At 42.4% G+C, this 19,757-nt stretch overlaps 1 protein-coding gene across 1 annotated transcript in view; it reads left to right on the top strand.

Annotated features, from left to right (window-relative positions):
- Positions 1–19,757, top strand: part of LOC102752185 (chromosome unknown open reading frame, human C10orf11) — a 589,738-nt gene that overhangs the window by 235,411 nt on the left and 334,570 nt on the right. The window lies entirely within an intron of this gene.

Genomic DNA, 19,757 nt, shown 5'->3' on the forward strand with positions numbered 1-19,757 from the left:
AAAGCCCTTGCTCTGTGCCTTCGCAGGACCAGGTCTGTTCTGAGACTCATGTTAGACCTGGGCCCTGCCCTCTGGTGGCCCCTAGTTTCAGGGCAGAACATGGATGTAAACCCATGTATTCTCCAAGGACCCTTTGACTCTCAATTCTGTGTTCAGGAATGATAAATTGCTGAGCAGAAATGTGAAGCCAGCTCACAAAAGGATAACAAATTGGGTGTAGCATATTTTTTCTCTGCACTCTGCCCTTTTGTGTCTAGGAATGCTACTAGGGGCTAGGACCTCAATTGGACAGATAGTCAATATTCTTTCTTTATTCTTTTCCTCACCCGTTATTCAACCCTTCTTTACTACTTTTCATCTTTCATCTCTCAACCCAGTCTCTGTCTTCCTATTGGCATCATTTTCCTATTTATTTTCTCTTCTTTTTCAAAGCCCTGCCAGACACACAGTAGGAATGTAATACATGTTTGAAGTAATGAAGGAAAGGAACGGTTACCTTCCATGAAGACAGAATAAGAAAACAAAAAGAAACACTTTAAAAATCTTAACCGACTTGTTTTCCAGCTTGTTGTCTTTGAGAAAATATATTATGTGAATAAAATTCTAATGCTGGGACTAGTTTTCCCTGGGATAAGTATTTAAAACGTTCCCTGCTTATGTGTGCATGTGTGTATGTGAACATGGGCACGTGACTAGTAGTGTAAGTTTTAAAGAAGATATTATGCCAAGCCATTTATTTCATTTGATTAAGCCATTAGAAAAGATTAGAGGTGTCTTTAGTTCTGGAAAGATAAGTTTAACAGGGAACAATTTCAGAAACATCTGGGCAACATACACAACACCTTTCTGTTCCCTTATCTTTAAATGCAGCTGTTCGCATTTTTTTCCCTAACAGATAAGAGTGATAAGGTGGAAACAGCATGTTTGAAAGCTCCAATTTCTTATGTCTCAGGCAGGTTTCTTCTCATGGCTTCCTTCAGATAAATAAATATATGGAGAACCTTGCGTTTCATTTTTCTTTCTTTTTTCTTCGAGAATATTATCTTTATCTAAATAAGTGTCATCGCCCAGTGATTGAATGTTTCTGTTTGAGCCTTCTGCCTTGAGTAAAGTTTTCCTTAAAGAGGCCTCCCTTCCTCAGATCATTGTCCCTTCCCGTTGGCTCGGAAGCACGTGCAGTGCTGAGGGCACTGACCAGATGGGGGCACTTTTATGATAGTTAAGGAGGGAGAGTCTTGTGGGTCAGGATTTCCTTGACTTCCTGCCTTTGCTTTGATGAACCCTGCAGAGCAGCAGACCTTCTGGGCTTGTGGATCTGGGGTCAGACATTTCTGAGCTGAAGCACCACTCTCTAGGCCTGCGGTCAGTTGGTGGGCAGAGGCAGGACATGACAGCTGAGGGCTATGTCTGGCATGTGTAAGCTTCATCATGGTTTCTACAGCATGCCCATGACGGTGGTGACGGCGATGGAGACATTCTTTTTCTCTGAGGGAAGGCCTGGGAAGTCAGTGCAGTAGCCTTTTCCTCTCAGCATAATTGTGAGGAATAAATCAATGTTGGTTAGGTTGCCAGCCTGTGTATTGATCAAAGTTTTCAGTCCTTGAAATGCTGCTGGAATGTGATGGTCTTCCTGTTACACTCAGTAGAGTGGAATTCAGAGGGAGCTATGGAATTCAAATAAAGTCTATTATTTATGGGCAGGGCTGACACAAATGAAAGCAAAGCATTTTACTTAGAGCAAATATGCACTCAACACTGAAAGTGTGGCCGTGTGTGAGCAGGATCTCAATTTGTACATTTACTAATTGCTGTTCGCCATGGGGACATGTTGGATCCGAAAGAATTTGTTTCCCCATGTTGCCTCCTAAAGGAAGCCGAGACCATGGGCAGCTGTAACCTGTGCTAATGGGGACTCCCTTGTGCAAGTGGGCAGGGTGGGCCAGGGGCTAGACCTGAGTCCACCTTGGGAAGAAACTCTTAAACTATGAAAAGAGGTCCTTTGGACTAGGGCAGCGGTTCTCAACCTGTGGGTCGCGACCCCTTTGGCTGTTGAACGACCCTTTCACAGTGGTTGCCTAAGACCATCCTGCATATCAGATATTTACATTACGATTCATAACAGTAGCAACATTACAGTTATGAAGTAGCAACGCAAATAATTTTATGGTTGGGTCACAACATGAGGACCTATATTTAAAGGGCCAGAAGGTTGAGAACCACTGGACTAGGGAGTGCATGCAACCGAAATGGCTTAGAAGGCGTCTCAGAGCTAATCTCTCGGAGGCAGCTTAGGCTGGGTGTGAGAGGCGGTGTCTCTTCTTCCCGGAAACATCCCAGTTCTGTCACTAACTACCAGCAACAGGACACGTTGGGTCTTCTGGGTTGCAGAGGATCTGTTTATGAAACAAGAAGTTTGCACCAGGAAACTGTTGCTCAAACATATTTGAAAAACTACAGCCCTTATAAAGATAAACATTTTACTCTGTTGTCCAGCGCTCACACATGTATGTGTGTATTTGCCCTTACACCGGGTGATGTTCATTGTTATTTCCTATTGCATTTCCATCTAGTCCTTTTCATTCCCTTAAAAAATATTTATCACAGCTCATTAAATTGATTTGACCATGACCTGCAGTTTGGAAAGCCTTCTATGCCAGTTGCTTTTTAAGGTCTCACTCCAGTCCTCAGTCTTTCTCTACAGGACAGGCATGTTCCTTTCATTTTGTGGGAGCCTCCTTGGGAATGTGGGTTATGTCCTGACAGCCTTTTCAAAGTCTGCTCTAATCACAAGGCCCCGAGTTTCTCCTGCTTCCTGTGGTTTGGAACGTCGATCCCCAAAGTATGCCCGCAGCCCCCCATGGCCCGGCAAGGCCTTCCTGCTGGATTGGAGAGAGATGCACAGATGAACGCTTTTGAAATGTTCTGAATGTTCAGTGATAAGGAATCTTCTATGTGTCAGAGGTTTTGGTTGGTGTCACTCCCAGGTGTGGTGGGGACTATAAAGCGCTTTAAAAACTTGCTCACTTTCTGGGGAAAGGACCCCAGGATCCCTGCTTTGACTCCAGGCTTAGCTTTATGTTTGACCAGCACCTACGCTGGTTTCTTGGCCTTGCCCATTATGGGATATTTGGCTTAAGGAAGGTATTTTCTTCTCTGATTCCAGAAAGTGGACTGCTTAGATTTCTAGACAGTCTTCGCACTGTGTGGGCAGGGCTAACCTGTGTCTAAATGGAAGCCGAATGAGATGTTGTAGAACAAATTTCTTATACTAAAGGTGCTTTGGATAAAAATGACCTCTGGGATTTCTTCCAATATTTTTTTATCATCTCCTGTTCCAATTTGAAAATATAGCCCTTGCCTGGCCAGTGTGGCTTAGTGGTTGAGCATTGACCCATGCTCCAAGAGCTCTCCGGCTCCATTCTTGGTCAGGGTACATGCCCAGATAGTGGGCTCGATCCCCAATAGGGGCAGCTGGTCAGTGTTTTTCTCTCTCATGTTCTATCTCATCAATGTTTCTATCTTTCTCTTTCCTTCTATTTTTTGCTCTCTCTAAAAATAAAAGCATTAAAATAAAATATATATACCCAGGAGGAGGACTTCCTTTTTACTCTGATTCTTTCTGTTTGCACCTCGCTACATTGGACACAAATTCACCATCACTTCTCATTTCAGTAGCAACATGTGGGGTTGTCTGTACAATTTCTATTTCCTCCTAAGGGGTGTCTCTTGCCCTTGCCTCTTGATAGCTTTAGGCAGTGAATGGCCACACCTCTGTTTGCTCTGGGTACCCACCCCCTTTTCACCTTCTTTTCCAATGGGTTCATCCTGTTTCCCATTTTTTTTAATGACTCCTCTCTTAAGTAATTCCCCAAAGGAGTCATTTTCCGCACTCCATCATTATAGTTTTGCAGTCAGAGAACAGCTTCAAACCTGGCACATGATTAACCTGTCTTTAACCTGGGGGGCGTGCAGCTCTTCACATTCCTACCTGCCACCTTAGGCCCCACCTTGCTTCTGCTCGGGCATCTATTATTCCAGAAAGCCCAAGCTGTGAGAACCTTGAGGTTTATTCATGTGGTACCGCCACCTCTATCTTTACTAATATTTGAATATTTATTGCATTAGAGCCAGTAATGAAAATATCATGGTATATTAACTCTTAATTTTCTCAGATTTATGAGGAACACCAAAAAGAGTATGCTATCTCTGGAATGTGTTGGAGAAAAGAAGTTGGTTTCCCACAAAATTTACTCATTTCCATGGGACTAGTGCCAGTGCCCAATGCGACATGGAATTTGATTTGTTGCAGATCATTTTATTCCTCCAAAATTGTGTATATTTGTTAATGACTTAACTCATAGACCAAGAAGAAGCTTAGATATTCTCGGTAGGGAGATTTGCTAAAAGAGTGATATTGGCTGGCTGTCAGAACTCCCATCTGATTTAATTTCCTGCATCTGAAAGAGAGATGGGGGGACATTTTCGTGAGTGTTTTAAAACATGTAGCTTGCAGATGGCCCAGGTCATATATAGAGATGAATTAAAGTTTAAAAAATAAGGCCTATTCATTTAGAATTATTGGGCTTTTCTCAGATATTTCATTCTATAGGCTCAGTTCAGTGAATCCACAGTGTATATTATCCATTGCACAGAGTAGATCCCTCAAAAATGCATATCGGAAGAATAGATATATATTAACTAAGGATAGTTATACTCTATGTGAAAAGTGATCACTCAAGTGCACCGGGAAACCCTACTTTGACACTGATTGTTCTTATTAGTTGTTTTCTGTTTTGTCCTTCTCTGATATTGGAGAAGCAGCAGAAATATTGGAAAAACAGATACACTTAATGATTAACAGTGTAGATTTTGGGTTAGAGCAGGGGTGGGCAAACTTTTTGACTTGAGGGCCACAATGGGTTCTTAAACTGGACCGGAGGGCTGGAACAAAAGCATGGATGGAGTGTTTGTGTGAACTAATATAAATTCAAAGTAAACATCATTACATAAAAGGGTATGGTCTTTTTTTTTTCAATAGTTTTATTTATTTCAAACGGGCCGGATCCGGCCCCCAGGCCGTAGTTTGCCCACGGCTGGGTTAGAGTCTTACATTGAGGCCAACTACCCATTGAGTTAAGACCTTCTCCTAAACTAAAAATTGGACTACCTGTCTCTGCTCCCAAGAGGTCATTTGGTTGGTTACATTCAGTTTATTTGTGATTAATATAGTGAAATAAAAACGGGAAAGAGCCCTGGCCGGTTGCTCAGTCGGTTAGAGCATTGTCCCAATATGCCGAGGTTGTGGGTTTTGATTCCTGGTGGGGCACATACAAGAATCAACCAGTGAATCCATAAATATGTGGAACAACAAATTGATGGCTCTCTCTCTAAAAAAAAATAATATATATATTTTTAAAAATGTGAAAGAAGCAGGTTATTTTTGCCTCCCATATTTATTTTGGTTTAGTTGGATGGCAAAAATTGAATATTATGTAACTATGGAAATTGTTGTAAAATGTAGTGTTTGTCCCCAAAGATAAATTATGTTGTAGATGAGATCCATTTAGAAATTGAAGAGAAAGAATTACATACACATATGTACAGGGTGGGGTTAAAAGAGAGGGTGTGAGAGCTCTCTGGGGTCCCTTTTATAAGGGCACTAATCCCATTCAGGAGGTCTCCACCCTCGTGGCCTAATTACCTGTATAATAATAAAGAATAATACAAAAATAAACTCTGTTTTACATACTCACAATTGTAAACCCACATTCGCCACACCCTGTACATGCATACACACATATATGTATGCACATGTACACAGACATATACAGAACCACACATACATGCACATGTATATATGCACACACTTTTATACACAGACCTATTCATTTATACATGCCATAATAATTCATGATCCAGACTAGCATACTTTAATAATAATTATTTCAAAATAATGGATTTAAACTAGGAGTCTTTCAGTCAAAATGGGATGCGTAGTGACCTACTTAAATAGTACATTGCCTTCCAAGATGACAAGAAGCTCTTAAAAAGATTGGTTACTCTGTGCCAGGGATTTTACACATTTATTCCTATGCCATCATGGTGGGGAAAAGTTTAGTGAAGACTTCACATTCCTTAAGAGAATTAGTCACTTTCTACTGAGATGTTGAAGCTAATTCTGATGATCTCATCTGCAGAATTGGCAGCATTATTAGCAGATTTGCCTCTATTGGTTTTCTCCAGAAGCCTTCATTGTTTGCATTTTTATGGCGGTAATTTGATTTTATTAATGTAAGTAATAGAGAAGTTTAGCAACTGGGTACTCCACAGACATGCTGTTTCCTCTTCTTCGTTTACTTTTCTCTTGTTAATGTCATCAAAACGTTGGCAGCTGCGTAACTCTTTTTAAAGCATTCATAACCTGACAGATATTACAGATATTTGTCATTTTACTTGCAGGAAGTGACAGCTGAAATTAGCTTTTCGCAATATTGGAGGATAGCGTGGGTGTAGTGAGTCCAGTCAAATTTGTATCACACTTCTTTAATGTATAAGTGATTGGGAGCCTCGTTAGAGACTGGGGACTGGAAAGCTGTGGGGAAAGGATCTGGTAATCATTAGTTGCGGGATGCCGTGGCAATTACACTGGCAGGGCAGTGGTATCTCATAGGATTGGTACGTCTCAGTGATGAAAGGACATTGGGGCAACGTCCTTAAATCCTCCTGCTTCTGATGGTCAACTTCCTGCATGGTGACCTTAAACACAGATCTTTCTCTTCTGAGTGGAAACCTCCAGAAGTGGAGGTCCAGTCCTTCTGAAGAGATCCACTGACTCCAGAAAGCACCAAGTGTTTGAAACCCATTTCTTACATTAAGCCTACAGCTTCCACTTTGTCATTTCTACCCACTCGTCCTGATTCTCCTCTACTGTGGCTTTAGGTACTGATCCCATTTTTCTTTTCTTTTTAATAACAATAACAAAAATAATTACTAATATTTATGGATCATGTACATTGCGATAGACGTTGTGGTATGTACTTTTTATGCATTATTTTGTTTCAGTCTCACAATCTTAAATGATTATTATTATTATGATGATGATGATGATGATATCTAATATGAAGAAACTGAGGTTCAGAGAGGTTGAAGTAACTTGCTAATGATTCACACACCTAGTAAGTGGCAGATCAGAATTCTTGTCCAGTTCTGTGGGAGGCTGAACCAATCCTTGGGGACATTGCATAAGCCTGGAATTTCTTGGGGCCCTATTTTCCCCCTGTGTATTCTGGGACAGTCATGAATTTCTCCTAGGGCCTTTGCGAGGATTAAACAAGACAGTGATGTGTGGTGTTTCTGTGAAGTGATATACACGTGTGGTAGTCTATTATTAGCATCATCAAGGTCACGGACTACCATTCTGATGTCATAATCTAGGTCACTAGGCTTGCTTTTGTTTCTCCTTCTATTTTATTCTGTTATCACTCCCCCTCTCCTCAGTAACTTAAATTTTATGCATTTTTCAAGGCTCAGGAAAAGTTGACTTCCTCTTTGGATTCTATTTAGATGTTCCTAGTCCACAATAATTTCTCTCTCTTTGGAAATCTGTTGCATGTTCTATTGTTTAGATGTTTTTAGTTGTAAATCACAGGGAAAAAAACACACACCCACCTCCAACTGTCTTAAAGACAAAAAGAGTCAGTGTTGGCTCTCCTGGTAGCTATGGTTTCAGGTAAAGCATGAGTCAGAAACTCAGTCTTGTTCTCTCTCTATTTCTCAGCAACTATTCTTCAGTGAAGGGTCTGTTACTGTAGGCCTTGCCCCATTGCAAGGTGGCTGCACATAGTTACTAAGACTGTGCATTTTCTGGTTCAAATCCAGCAGGATAAAGTTCATTTCCCTTAGGCTTGAACAAAATTCACCAAATTGAGTTTCATTGGCCAAGTAAGTCTAAATGGAGTCTGCATTGATTGTGTCCTCCCAAAATTCATATATTACAATTTTAACTCTCAATATGACAGTATTAGGGGTTGGGGCCTTTGGGAAGTAATTAGGCCATAAGGGTGGAGACCTCCTGAATGGGATTAGTGCCCTTATAAAAGGGACCCCAGAGAGCTCTCACACCCTCTTGTTGCCGTGTGAGGATACAGCAAGAAGTCAGCAATGTGAACCTGGAAGAGGACTCTCACTAGAACCTGACCATGCTTGGCACCCTGATCTCAGACGTCTATCCTCCAGAACTCTGACAAATAAATGTTTGTTGTCTAAACCGCCTAGTTTGTGGCAATTTATTATAACAGACTGAGTGGACTAAGACAGGTTCATATTCTATTCTATAACCAGTTACTGTGGCCAGGGGGAGTGGACTTTGCTGATAGGATTAAGTCAATTGAACCCTGTTCTGGAATTGGAAAATGGAGTTATTTGCATAACAGCCAAATTTGGGAAAGTCTAGAAAGAAGTTAGTAGAGATGGATAAAAAGGAGATAGCGAACAATAGCCTAGTTCATATGACTTCTTTATGTGGCTTAATTTATATGTATATTGACTGGTGATGTAACCATTAATAAGTCATGACAGCCTGATAGTTCCTTGAGGACAGGGACCTTGTAATGCTGCTGTTGTCTTTTAAACCTCTCTTTCCATGTCTAGATTCTAGAGTACTTCTCACACCTCCTTACATACTGTATATGCTCATTAAGAATGTTGGATGACTTTTTTCTTTGCTAGCTAATATTTAACTTAGAATTAAATAGCCAATAAAAGGAAATGCCCAGTAATTCCATAAACTACCGTGGGAAAGTATGTAGGACAGGAAGATAATGAAATTAAAGTTTAAAACAAGTTATAATCCTTGAGTACATCCCTCCGCCCTGGTTCAGGTATAACTTAATTACACAATTGGATATGCTTTATGATCCTCAGTTAACCTGTTGGTCGGCATTGAAAGAACATTTTGTAGGGGCAACGGTCCTGTCCTTTTAGCATGTTAAACGTGTTGTTAATGAGATTGGAAACTTCAGACCACAATAGATTTATCATAGGTGGTGCTGCACGGAGGTAAGGTATATTAACCTTTTGTTGATTTGAAGTCATTTTATCTTATGCTCAGGAGCCCAATTAACATTATTGATTTGAATGATACTTATCAAGATCAACTTATTTTGTGTTAATTTCCTTCAACACAGAGAGAGCTGAAACCAAACACAGGGTAGTTGAGACAGAATGATTGATTTGACCATGAAAAGCATGTTTTGTGCCATAATTTCATTTTAATGCTTCAGGAGTTAATTTGTGCCAGATTGCTTGGGATGAGGCAATAATTTTCTGGTTGGGATTCTGCTTAGACCTTACATTGGTCAGCTATTGCCTCAATAATGCTGCATAAGAAATCATCCAATTTATTTTCTTGCTTATATTCTGCAGGTTGGCTGTGGTTTGACATGGTCTAGACTGGGTCCCTCTGCTCCAGGCAGCAGGGCAGCTAGCCTTGACCCCAGGCTGTATGTTGGCTTCAGATCTGTGTCATGTATGCTTGTTCTGGGACATAGACTGATGGAGTATAGGCTGCCTGAAGCCTCCCATGGTAAATCATTGCATACAAGAGCCAGACCACATTGTGCTGTGGAGCACACTTAGGGCTGCTGCGCACATCACACTGCTAAATTTCGAGCAAATCTCATGGCTAAGACCAGTATCAGAGGGGCAGAGAAATAAACTCTGACCTTAGAGGGATGGGAAGGAAATGACTGTTTGCTGTGAAATAATCCAAATTATCAGGGCCCTTTGGCCTTGTGACTCTTGGGACAGAGTGCTTAGGCCAGTTATTTGTCCCATCATCGTGATGCAGTCAAGGTGATTTCTTGACCTAAACTGGGAGACAAGGCTTCTGAACTTCACCTGGGATTCACCTTTGTAAAAGAACCTCTATTCTAAATTGTGAGCTCCTTGAGGGCAAGAGAGAACCCCGTTTTCTGTTGGATTCCAAAGGATCTGGCACATACTAGATCCTCAGTATATAGTATATGAATTAATGAATGAATAATGAATGGCAACTTCGTACACTTCCTAAAACAGTTAAATAAAACCAGAATGCATGATAGAGGTTAAATAAGGGTAAAAGTTGTTATAAGTTAAAGCAACAACCTGCAGAGTGTATGTGTGTGAGATATACATGAATATACACATACAAATATATGCATATGTATGCGCATATGTACACAAGTGCATATATTGATGCTATATATCAGATAGTATGTACACTTACTATTTTGTTTATCTGATAACCCTGTGAAGAAAGAAATTAAGGATCAAAGCAGGTAGGTTTTCCAAAGACTGAACACCTAGAAAGAGTTAGAGGCAGGATTCGAACCTCTAAGTCCAAGCCAAATTTTCCATCCTGAGGCTGCTTCTAAGAAGTGGGTGGTGGCTCTTCATTTTCTCCCTTACAAGGACTTTTACCTTGAGCCCAACCGTTTGACTCAGCGAAGCGTCAGTTCCCCCGAGACTGGTCCGTTATAAATGGACACATGGAACTTAAGAAAAAAATGGAGCAAATGGCTAGAGATAGAGAACTGCTTTCCCTTTCCATTTGAAATTAATGTTCACTCTATAAAAAAATAAAGCATATTCGTCCCCAGGGCCTCGCCTGACATTTTAAAACTTTCATCTGCTTTAATTCACAGTATTCAGGGAGGGGATTGACACGTAGCCGAGCTCCGGTGGCTGGTTGGAAGCCTTGTGCATTTATTCTCTTGTCTTTGCCAGGGTGAGACTTCTATAGGCCCAAGGAAATTATATAGTTTTTATTTTTATTTTTTTAGCTCCCTCTAAAAACAATAATGGGCCTATTCAGATTTTATATGTAACTTTACTTTGTTGTTGAGCTATTATTAATAATACTGTTGTAAAAATGGCCAGGGCAGCACTCACCGAATTTCCTAGGCCTCAGTGATGGGATAAATAGCTGCTCACAGAGCACAAAGGGAAATGTGTGGATGGTCCCCGCGTAAGTTAGACATGCTCGCCTGGATTGGAGCCGTGTTAATATCACGTCTAGCAGATTTGGCAAGGGTGTTAAGAGTCCTGTATTTCAAGCTGGTTTTTATAGAAACTTGCTGCAGCACTGGGCAGGATTAATCATGGCTGATATATATCACACTTAGTACAGTATTAAATTCTAGCCATGGAACGACGCAAAACCAGTTCATAACCTTATAAGAACATTGCGTGCTACAGTAATCCCGGAGAAATACTGTATATCCAAATTAATGGAGAATAAAATGTCTGGCACTCTGTTTTTGGTGTCAGGCAAGGTTCCTGGGTAGTGTTTGTTTCCCCTCCTTTACTCTGCATGAAGTGTGGCTGAGGCAGGCCTGTGTCCTTTGGGAGTTTATTGCCATGGTGGCCTTGTGTGTGGAAGGGGTCTGTCTGTCTGCTCCAGGCAGCCTTGGCTTGGCAAAGACACTTAAGAAGATCTCCCTTCTTTCTTGCAAGATTGATTCAATACCTACTATGTGCTAGACACAATGCTGAGCATGGGGATTACAAAGTACCCGCGATTCAGCCCCCGCCCTCATGGAGCTACTTCTGATGGGCCCACAGTATGCAGGGAATTCATTGCTGTTCTGGAGTGCCCCCCATCGCACTCCTATTTTATAGATTTTAGGGATCTGATTCTTACCTGGGGTGGACATACACATTTTTTTTAAGGAGACCCTTAACAGATCTTTGATGATTGGTTCTGGTATTGCCTGTGCCCCAGATAAGAGTTTTGCCACTCCAATTTGGCTGAAATATTTTGTTGGGTAACGATACATTAAAATATAAATTAGCATTGCGAGGGATTTTCAATGTCTTCTGCCCCCCACCCCGATTATCAGCCAGTGAGAGGAACTTTTTAAAATTAGTAGAATCTTTAGGCTGAGTTAGTTCAAAGAGAGATCTCATGCCTGGGATTCTAGGAATGTGATGGGTGGAATTTTACCTCTGCTTTCCTTCTTTTTTCAGTAATTGTCATTAAAATGAATTTCACCTTTGTGGCCATTTTAGAAGGGGCCTTGCCTTTAACTTTAGATTTTACTATGGGAAAGGACTAATAGTAAGAAAGCTCTTAGCCAAATACTCCTAAGTCTTATAAAAATGAGCAAAGCAGTGGCTTGGGGTTCGCCCCAGCCATTTAACTCAGCCTATTGCCTACGAAGTACACGTTGAAACTTGTTGAAGTCTCTATTCCAACCTACCATCAACTCTACTTCAGACTGGTCCAACTTTGCTTTCACATCTCTTGTGACATTGTTAGCTTCTATTTAATTAGAAATGAAGCATTTTCCAGGGACTTTGGAACCTGCCATGTTGACATGCAAAAGGAAGAAAGTGCCATAGAGAAATTATTTGGGGGTTAATGGACCACTATGAGCTGCCATGAAAAGGATTCATGGCATGGCGATTTGAACCCAGTGGCTTTGGGCTCAGTGAGGTTGGTGAAAACAGTTCAGGAGTCAAAGGAAATGCTATCTCTGATCTCACCAAAGAGGACATGTTTCCCATCTTCCTCAGGTTGTTCCTCACTACTGTGCAGATGTGGTTGGGCATATGCATTTCTTTTTTTTTTAATCTTTATTGTTGAAAGTATTACATATGTCTTCCTTTTCCCCCATTGACCCCTTTTAGACCACCCCTGCCCCCACTGCAGGCCTTCACCACCCTATTGTCTGTGTGCATGGGTTATGCATATTTGCATACAAGTTCTTACCATTTGCATTTCTTGACATACCCTCTACTTATTTACATAATAAACTCCTGCCAAACAGTAGTAATTTTTTTTCCTTTTCAGTTTTAAAATTGGATCTTTTCTCATTCTACTAGTTAAGTGAGTCACTTAAATTTAATGTTATAGTCTTTTTGAGTTCAGATAACACAGACACTGAGTTTGCCAGACATAAAGCTACTGCAGTCATGCCCTGCTGCTGGGGTTGTTACTATATACATAATGATACCAATAAATAGAAAGATACTTTCAGGCATTTTAGCTAGAGGCTTAAGAAATATGTCTCACTACCTTTAGAAGTGTTTTCAGAAAATAGATTTCTCCTTAAGGATTTGAAACTTTGGAGGGTTGTCCTGGCTTCTGAAGGACAGGTCTACTCCCCAAGGTGCTCTTCAGATGGTGGTAAACATGGGCAGTGACATTGTAGGCAGGGGTCACCATATGGCTGGGAGGGTTTCAACCCATTGGCTCAGGTACTTGGAGGGATATCTTCTTAGAGAGGGCCAAGGTGAGTTTTTCAGTCTGCCCCCTCTATGGGACCATCCATTAACAAGTCATTGATCAGTCTATCTTCTAATCTCTTCACTGAAATTTTGTTGATTTCCAGACATTGGGGGAAGCAAGATCAATAAGATGTGGCCCCTGGCTTGGGGTCCATGGGTCAAAGAGATACACAAGGAATTTGACTATCATGTGATAAGGGCTATGATAGAGGTATGTGTCATATATTGGCAGGGGACATATTGGCTAGAGGAAGCCTGGAGAGCTTTAGTAGAAGGGCAGTTTGATTTGGCTTTTTATCGAGAGAGGGGAATATATAAAGCAAAGTAGGAAACAATCACAAAAACAATCATAATTATACTAGTTAAGATTGATTGGCTGTTTATGATGTGCTAGGTATAGTTCTCAATGTTTTGCACATATTATTTCATTTAATCCTTATGTCAAAGATATGGGGTCGGCCCATTACTATCACTGTTTTACAGATGAAGACTTGGAGGCATGGAGGGGAGGAAGGACTTTGTTCAAGGTCACATAGCTGTGAAGTGGAGCTGGAATTAGAACCTGAATAAGTTGGAAAACTGAAATGCTGTAAAAAACATCCTCAGCTGAGGGAACAATGGGGTAGAGAAGTGTGAAAGGACCTGGCTTGGGGAGGACAGAGGGCTTTGGGGGTCAAGGGGAGATTGCCTGACTGTAGCTGTTGGGTGTCTGAGAGAGTTTAGAGACTTACTGATAGATGTGATGGTGTGAGTGGAAAGGCAGGGAGAGCTGGGTTGTGAAAACTGTGCAGGAGGCCCGAGGAAAGTCCTCTTGCACTCCTGCCTGCCCCTCTATTTACCCTCCAGGTTTCAACTCCCAAACTGAAAGCCTCTTAATCTTCTTTTTCCTTCACTGTGCTGGTTTATTTTTATTACTTTATTTTTACTCCTCACCCAAGGATATATTTATTGATCTTTTTAGAGAGAGAGGAAAAGGGGGGGGGGGCGCGGGGAGAGAGACATCAGCTGCCTTCCGTACATGCCCAACCAGAAATCGAACCTGTAACCTTTTGGTATATGGAACGACATTCCAACCAACTGAGCCACCTGGCCAGGGCTGTGCTGATTTATTTATAAAACTTAACAATTCTCTTGCCAGCCACACTGTATAATAGGAGAGAAGGAACAATATCTGCTCTGTTCACTCTGTATTCTTTTCTCTTTAAATTGAATTTATTGGGATACAGGTTTCAAGTGTACCATCACTCAATAAAATATCATCTGCACACTGCATTGTGCACCCATGGCCCCAAGCAAAGTCTCTTTTTGTCTCTATTCCCTCCCCTTTTTACCCACCTCCACCTATTCCTCGCCCCCCTTTCCCACTGGCTATCACCACAGAGTTGTCTGTGTCTGTGTGTTATGTATATACTAGAGGCTTGGTGCACGAAATTCGTGCACTCAGGAGGGGGTCCCCTCAGTCTGGCCTGTGCTCTCTCGCAGTCCGGGAGCCCTCGGGGGATGTCCGACTGACGGCTTAGGCCTGCTCCCTAAGCGGGTCTAAGCCATCAGTCAGACATCCTTAGGGCTGCCATGGAGGCTGGAGAGGCTTCCGCCACCGCACTGCACTCGCCAGATGTGAGTCTGGCTCAGGGCTTCTGGCTGAGTGGTGCTTCCCCTGTGGGAGCACACTGATCACCAGAGGGCAGCTCCTGTGTTGAGCATCTGCCCCCTGGTGGTCAGTGTGCATCATAGTGACCGATCACTTTGCCATTTGGTCAGTTTGCATAATAGCCTTTTATTATATAGAACTAGAGGCCCGGTGCATGACAACTGCCCTCCCCTGCTGGCCTGGTCACTCCTAACTGCCCTCCCCTGCTGGCCTGATTGCCCACAACTGCCCTTCCCTGCCAGCCATTTTGTGGCCATCTTGTGACCACATGGGGGCAACCATCTTGTGTGAGGGTGTGATGGTCAATTTGCATATTACCGCTTTATTATATAGGTTTCTTTTTTTGCTTAATTCTTTCACCTTCTTTCATCTAGTCCCCCTAATCCATATACCCTCTGACAGCTATCAGTCTGTTCCATGTATCCATGCCTTTGTTTCTATTTTGTTTGTCAGTTTATTTTGTTCATTAGATTCCACATATAAGTAAGATCATATGGTCATTGTCTTTCTCTTACCATAATAAACTCCAGGTCTATCCATGCTGTCACAAAAGCTAAGGTTTCTTTTTTCAAAAGGTAAGGTTTCTTTTGTTAATGGCCAAGCAATATTCCCTTGTGTCAAATGTACCACAGCTTTTTTATCCACTTATCTACTGATGGGCACTGGACTGCTTCCAGATCTTGGCTATTGTAAATAATGCTGCAATGAACACAGAGGTGCATATATCCTTTCAAATCAGTGTTTCAAGATTCTTTGGATATATTCCCAGAAGTGGCATCACTGGGTAAAATGGAAGTTCCATTTTTAATTTTTTGAGGAAACTCCATACTGTTTTCCCACAGTGGTTATACCAGTCTGCATTGCAGTGTACGAAGCCATTCTGCAGGTTGTTTAATTCTATATTCTAATGTCTAGTGCCCAACGCACAGTGGGCACTCAATAAATATATGTTGGCAGGCTAGCTGGATAGTTTCTAGACCAGCCGTGGGCAAACTACGGCCTGCGGGCTGGATCCAGCCCGTTTGAAATGAATAAAACTATTGAAAAAAAAGACCGTACCCTTTATGTGATGATGTTTACTTTGAATTTATATTAGTTCACACAAACACTCCATCCATGCTTTTGTTCCGGCCCTCCAGTCCAGTTTAAGAACCCATTGTGGCCCTCGAGTCAAAAAGTTTGCCCACCCCTGTTCTAGACCCTTTATTTACTTTCCTTGTTAATGGCTCTTCTACTGTTGTTTATTTTCATAGTATCATATCCTCCACATCTTCCATAAACCAAGTCCCATAACCCTATGCCATCTTCATATAGGAGGTATTCAAACAACAGAAAATATTTTAGCTAAATGAACATTTTCCCTCCAGAAGCTTATACTCAACCTAATTTATACTAATAAAAGGGTAATATGCAAATTTATCATGACACCCTCACAGTCACGACCGGATATGCTAATTAGTCATGACCAGAGATGCTAATTAGTCACAGCCAGTATGCAAATTGATATCATGACACCCTCACAGTCACGACCGGATATGCTAATTAGTCATGACCAGAGATGCTAATTAGTCACAGCCAGTATGCAAATTGACCATCACTCCAACACACAAGATGGCCGCCCCCATGTGGACGCAAGATGGCTGCCACAAGATGGCCTGCAGGGGAGGGCAGTTGGAGGCGATCAGGCCGGCAGGGGAACAGTTAGGTGTCAATCAGCCTGGGAGGAAAGTGGTTATGGGGTGATCAGGCTGGCAGGCAGAAGTAGTGAGGGGCAATCAGGCAGGCAGGCAGGTGAGCGGTTGGGAGCCAGCAGTCCTGAATTGTGAGAGGGATGTCCAACTGCCTGTTTAGGCCCGTCCCACAGGGATTGGACCTAAATGGGCAGTCGGATATCCCTTGAGGGGTCCCAGATTGGAGAGGGTACAGACTGGGCTGAGGGACACCCCTGCCCCCTCCCAATGCACAAATTTCATGCACCAGGCCTCTTGTGTATTTATAATAAGAAATCACTTTTTATTTGTAGATTTCTCTCCAACTAGTGCATCAGATCATAACTTACAACAAGGCACAGTAGAAATTGTTGAGTGGTAGGCTCAGCATAACTGGAGAAACAAAGGGTTTGGGGAGTTACTCGTAGATCCTACTTCATCTTACGTGGCTTCTTGAGAGGTGGCCGGCGAGTTATTTGAGGCTGGCAGGACGCCCTCCAGGTCATCTTTCTCAAGTCCTCCATAGAGAACAATCCATGCTGTCATTGCTTTGTGCATGTGAATCATAAAGTAATGCAAGAAATCCTTGTTCCACAACTGATGGGGGAGCCAGCCTTTGCTTTCTGACCCCCCTAGGCAGGAGCTCTGTGCATTTTGGAGGTTTCAGGGTGCCTGGTGTTCAGGTTTTGCACAGGAAGCATGTGTGGCAGACCTGTGACCTCTCCTTCTGAACCAGTACTACTCACACCAACCGGAAAGGGCACCCTGCAGGAGATCTTTCTGAAGTGAGCCAGTTCACATCTTTACGTAGATGTGCATCTTTCCTTGATGAGGGGTTTCCCGGTTTGTTGTTTTCATCAGAAGTGACGGATGAGCTGCTGTTGGAGAGAAGGCTTCTGCTTGGTCCTCTCTGAGCCACAGCTTGCACTTCCAGCCCTTGTCCCGGCTGTGGATGTGACCACCGAGCCAGAGTCTTCGCATTCAGCCCGTGGCTGCCCTGGATTGGTGGCTTTCAGTTGTTTACTTTTTGACTATGACTGACCGTAAGGAATATGTTTCCGATTGCAGCCTGCATGCACATGTATATTTACATACCTGAGTCAAAAGTATCAAAACAACTATACTTACCCTACTGCATGCAGTGTACTCTGATGTTGGATCCTGTTAAAAAGAGCTGGGAGTGCCCAGGTGTTCAGTTTTACATGCAGGTGCATTTTGAAAACCATTATATCTAATTCTGAGATGGACTCTGATATCCTCCTTGTATGGATGAGGAAGAAATCTGTATGTGTGATCCTAGCAACTAGTTAGTGGCAAAGCCATGGTTATAACCCATGTTTCCTGACTCCAATCTAGCATTTTTACATAAATATATCTGAGTCAGAATATAGCTTTTTATTTTGTGTGTGTGTGCTTCACTTTTCTTTCTGGTTAGGTATTGAATAGCAAACTAATATGTGTAGGTATCTACATCCTATACTGTCCTGCTTGGGCTCAAATCACATCCTCTATCTTCCTGCAGAATCCTGTTACCTCTTGGCCAGACAGCTCAGCCAGTTCAAAGTTGTGTATGTTGTACACTCAGAGGCAACATGCCATGTTACCACTGCTCCAGGCTCACAGTACAAAATGCAGATGGTTCTTGTCTTCAAATAGCTTCCCTGCACATTGGGGTGACATGGCAAGGCTTTATTCTTTCAGCAGAAACACATGGATAAACAGGGTTATTGGAAATGTGCTTTGGAAAATCTTGTCTACGCCAGGATTTTCCTCCCTGATAAAAAGGAATCAGCTTCCGCAGCAAAAAACTTAAAGCTGTGATCTCAAGAGGAGAGAGAGGAGCTGCAGGTTCCCACCTTTGGTTTGAGTGGGAGAGGGACACCATCCTGGTATAGCTGCCCTGACCCCCTCCCTTCTCCGTGGGCTCCGGCTCCATTGCAGGAGCTGGTGCCTGCCAGGTATGGACATGGCAACTGTGTTTTGCAAGCAGAAATTTAAAATATGCAGTCTAAAAAGTATGGGCACCATCGGACAAGATATTAAATATCTGTCCTATTTCACCAAATCTGAAAAATATGCTTTCTGTTCTTCAGCCCCTCCTCACCTGAGTCCCCCACCTTTAGCTGCCTGAGGTCTTTGTGAGCATTGCCAGCACACCTGAGTCCCTGGCTGAGGCCGGATGGAGACATGGTGCAGCAGGGAGAGAGGCGGTGGAGCGTCCCTAGAATGCACCATGGTTGGGCATCATCTCAACCCCCTCCCCACATCATGATGGGCAGGGCATTTAAGGCATTCTCCTGCTACATGTTATTTTACGGCTTGGGATCACCTGCTTTGATCCTGGCCCTGGGCTATGGTTACCTGCGTATTTGAATTTGTGAGAGTGGGTGCCCTGCCTCCTGTTAGCCCTGCCCTATTCAGGAGCATTGAGCTACTTCCTCCTTTGAAATGCAAAAGGCAGTTGTTCGGCTTTTGCCCATCACTCCTACTGTTGCCTGAGTGGTGCAGAGGGACCCCTTTCTGTAATATAGTGCTGTAGCTGGTGTAATTCTGATTTAGAAAAACAGCTTCACTTGGAGAGAAACATTAATTAGATGCAAAGAGGGAATTATTTTATTCTTCGGGTGGGGGAGAGTGGGGATCGAGGGAGAGAAAAAAGTACCACAAATAAATTATCTCCTATTTGTGCAATGTTTTATGCTTGTCAGCTGTCTGTTGCCAGAGCACCACCATGTAGCTAAATACTTGTGACACCTTGCCCAATCAAGGTATAGCAAAAGGATGTTATGGGAGCCTCTTTGTGACAACCTGTGCTAGTTTACATTAGCTTAACCAATCGCTTTTTCCTCTGTGCTTGGAGAAATTTGTTAAATTAATTCAGTTGCAATTAGCAGATTTATGGGAAAGTACCCTGTTATCCTTTAATTGGAGAGCATAAAACTACAAACTGAATCCGCTAGTTCTATTTGTGTAATAGGCAATCTATCTACGACAAGATTTGATCGATGGAGTCGTATGATGCCCTTGCCTTGTTTTATATTGGCTGTCAGCGCTTAACTGGGACTGAAGTATCTGGGTAACAAAAATTGATATAATGACTTAATGCGCCTTATTCTCTTTGAGCTACA

Source organism: Myotis davidii, unplaced genomic scaffold (assembly GCF_000327345.1).
Source record: "Myotis davidii unplaced genomic scaffold, ASM32734v1 scaffold800, whole genome shotgun sequence".
NCBI classification, from domain to species: Eukaryota; Metazoa; Chordata; class Mammalia; order Chiroptera; family Vespertilionidae; genus Myotis; species Myotis davidii.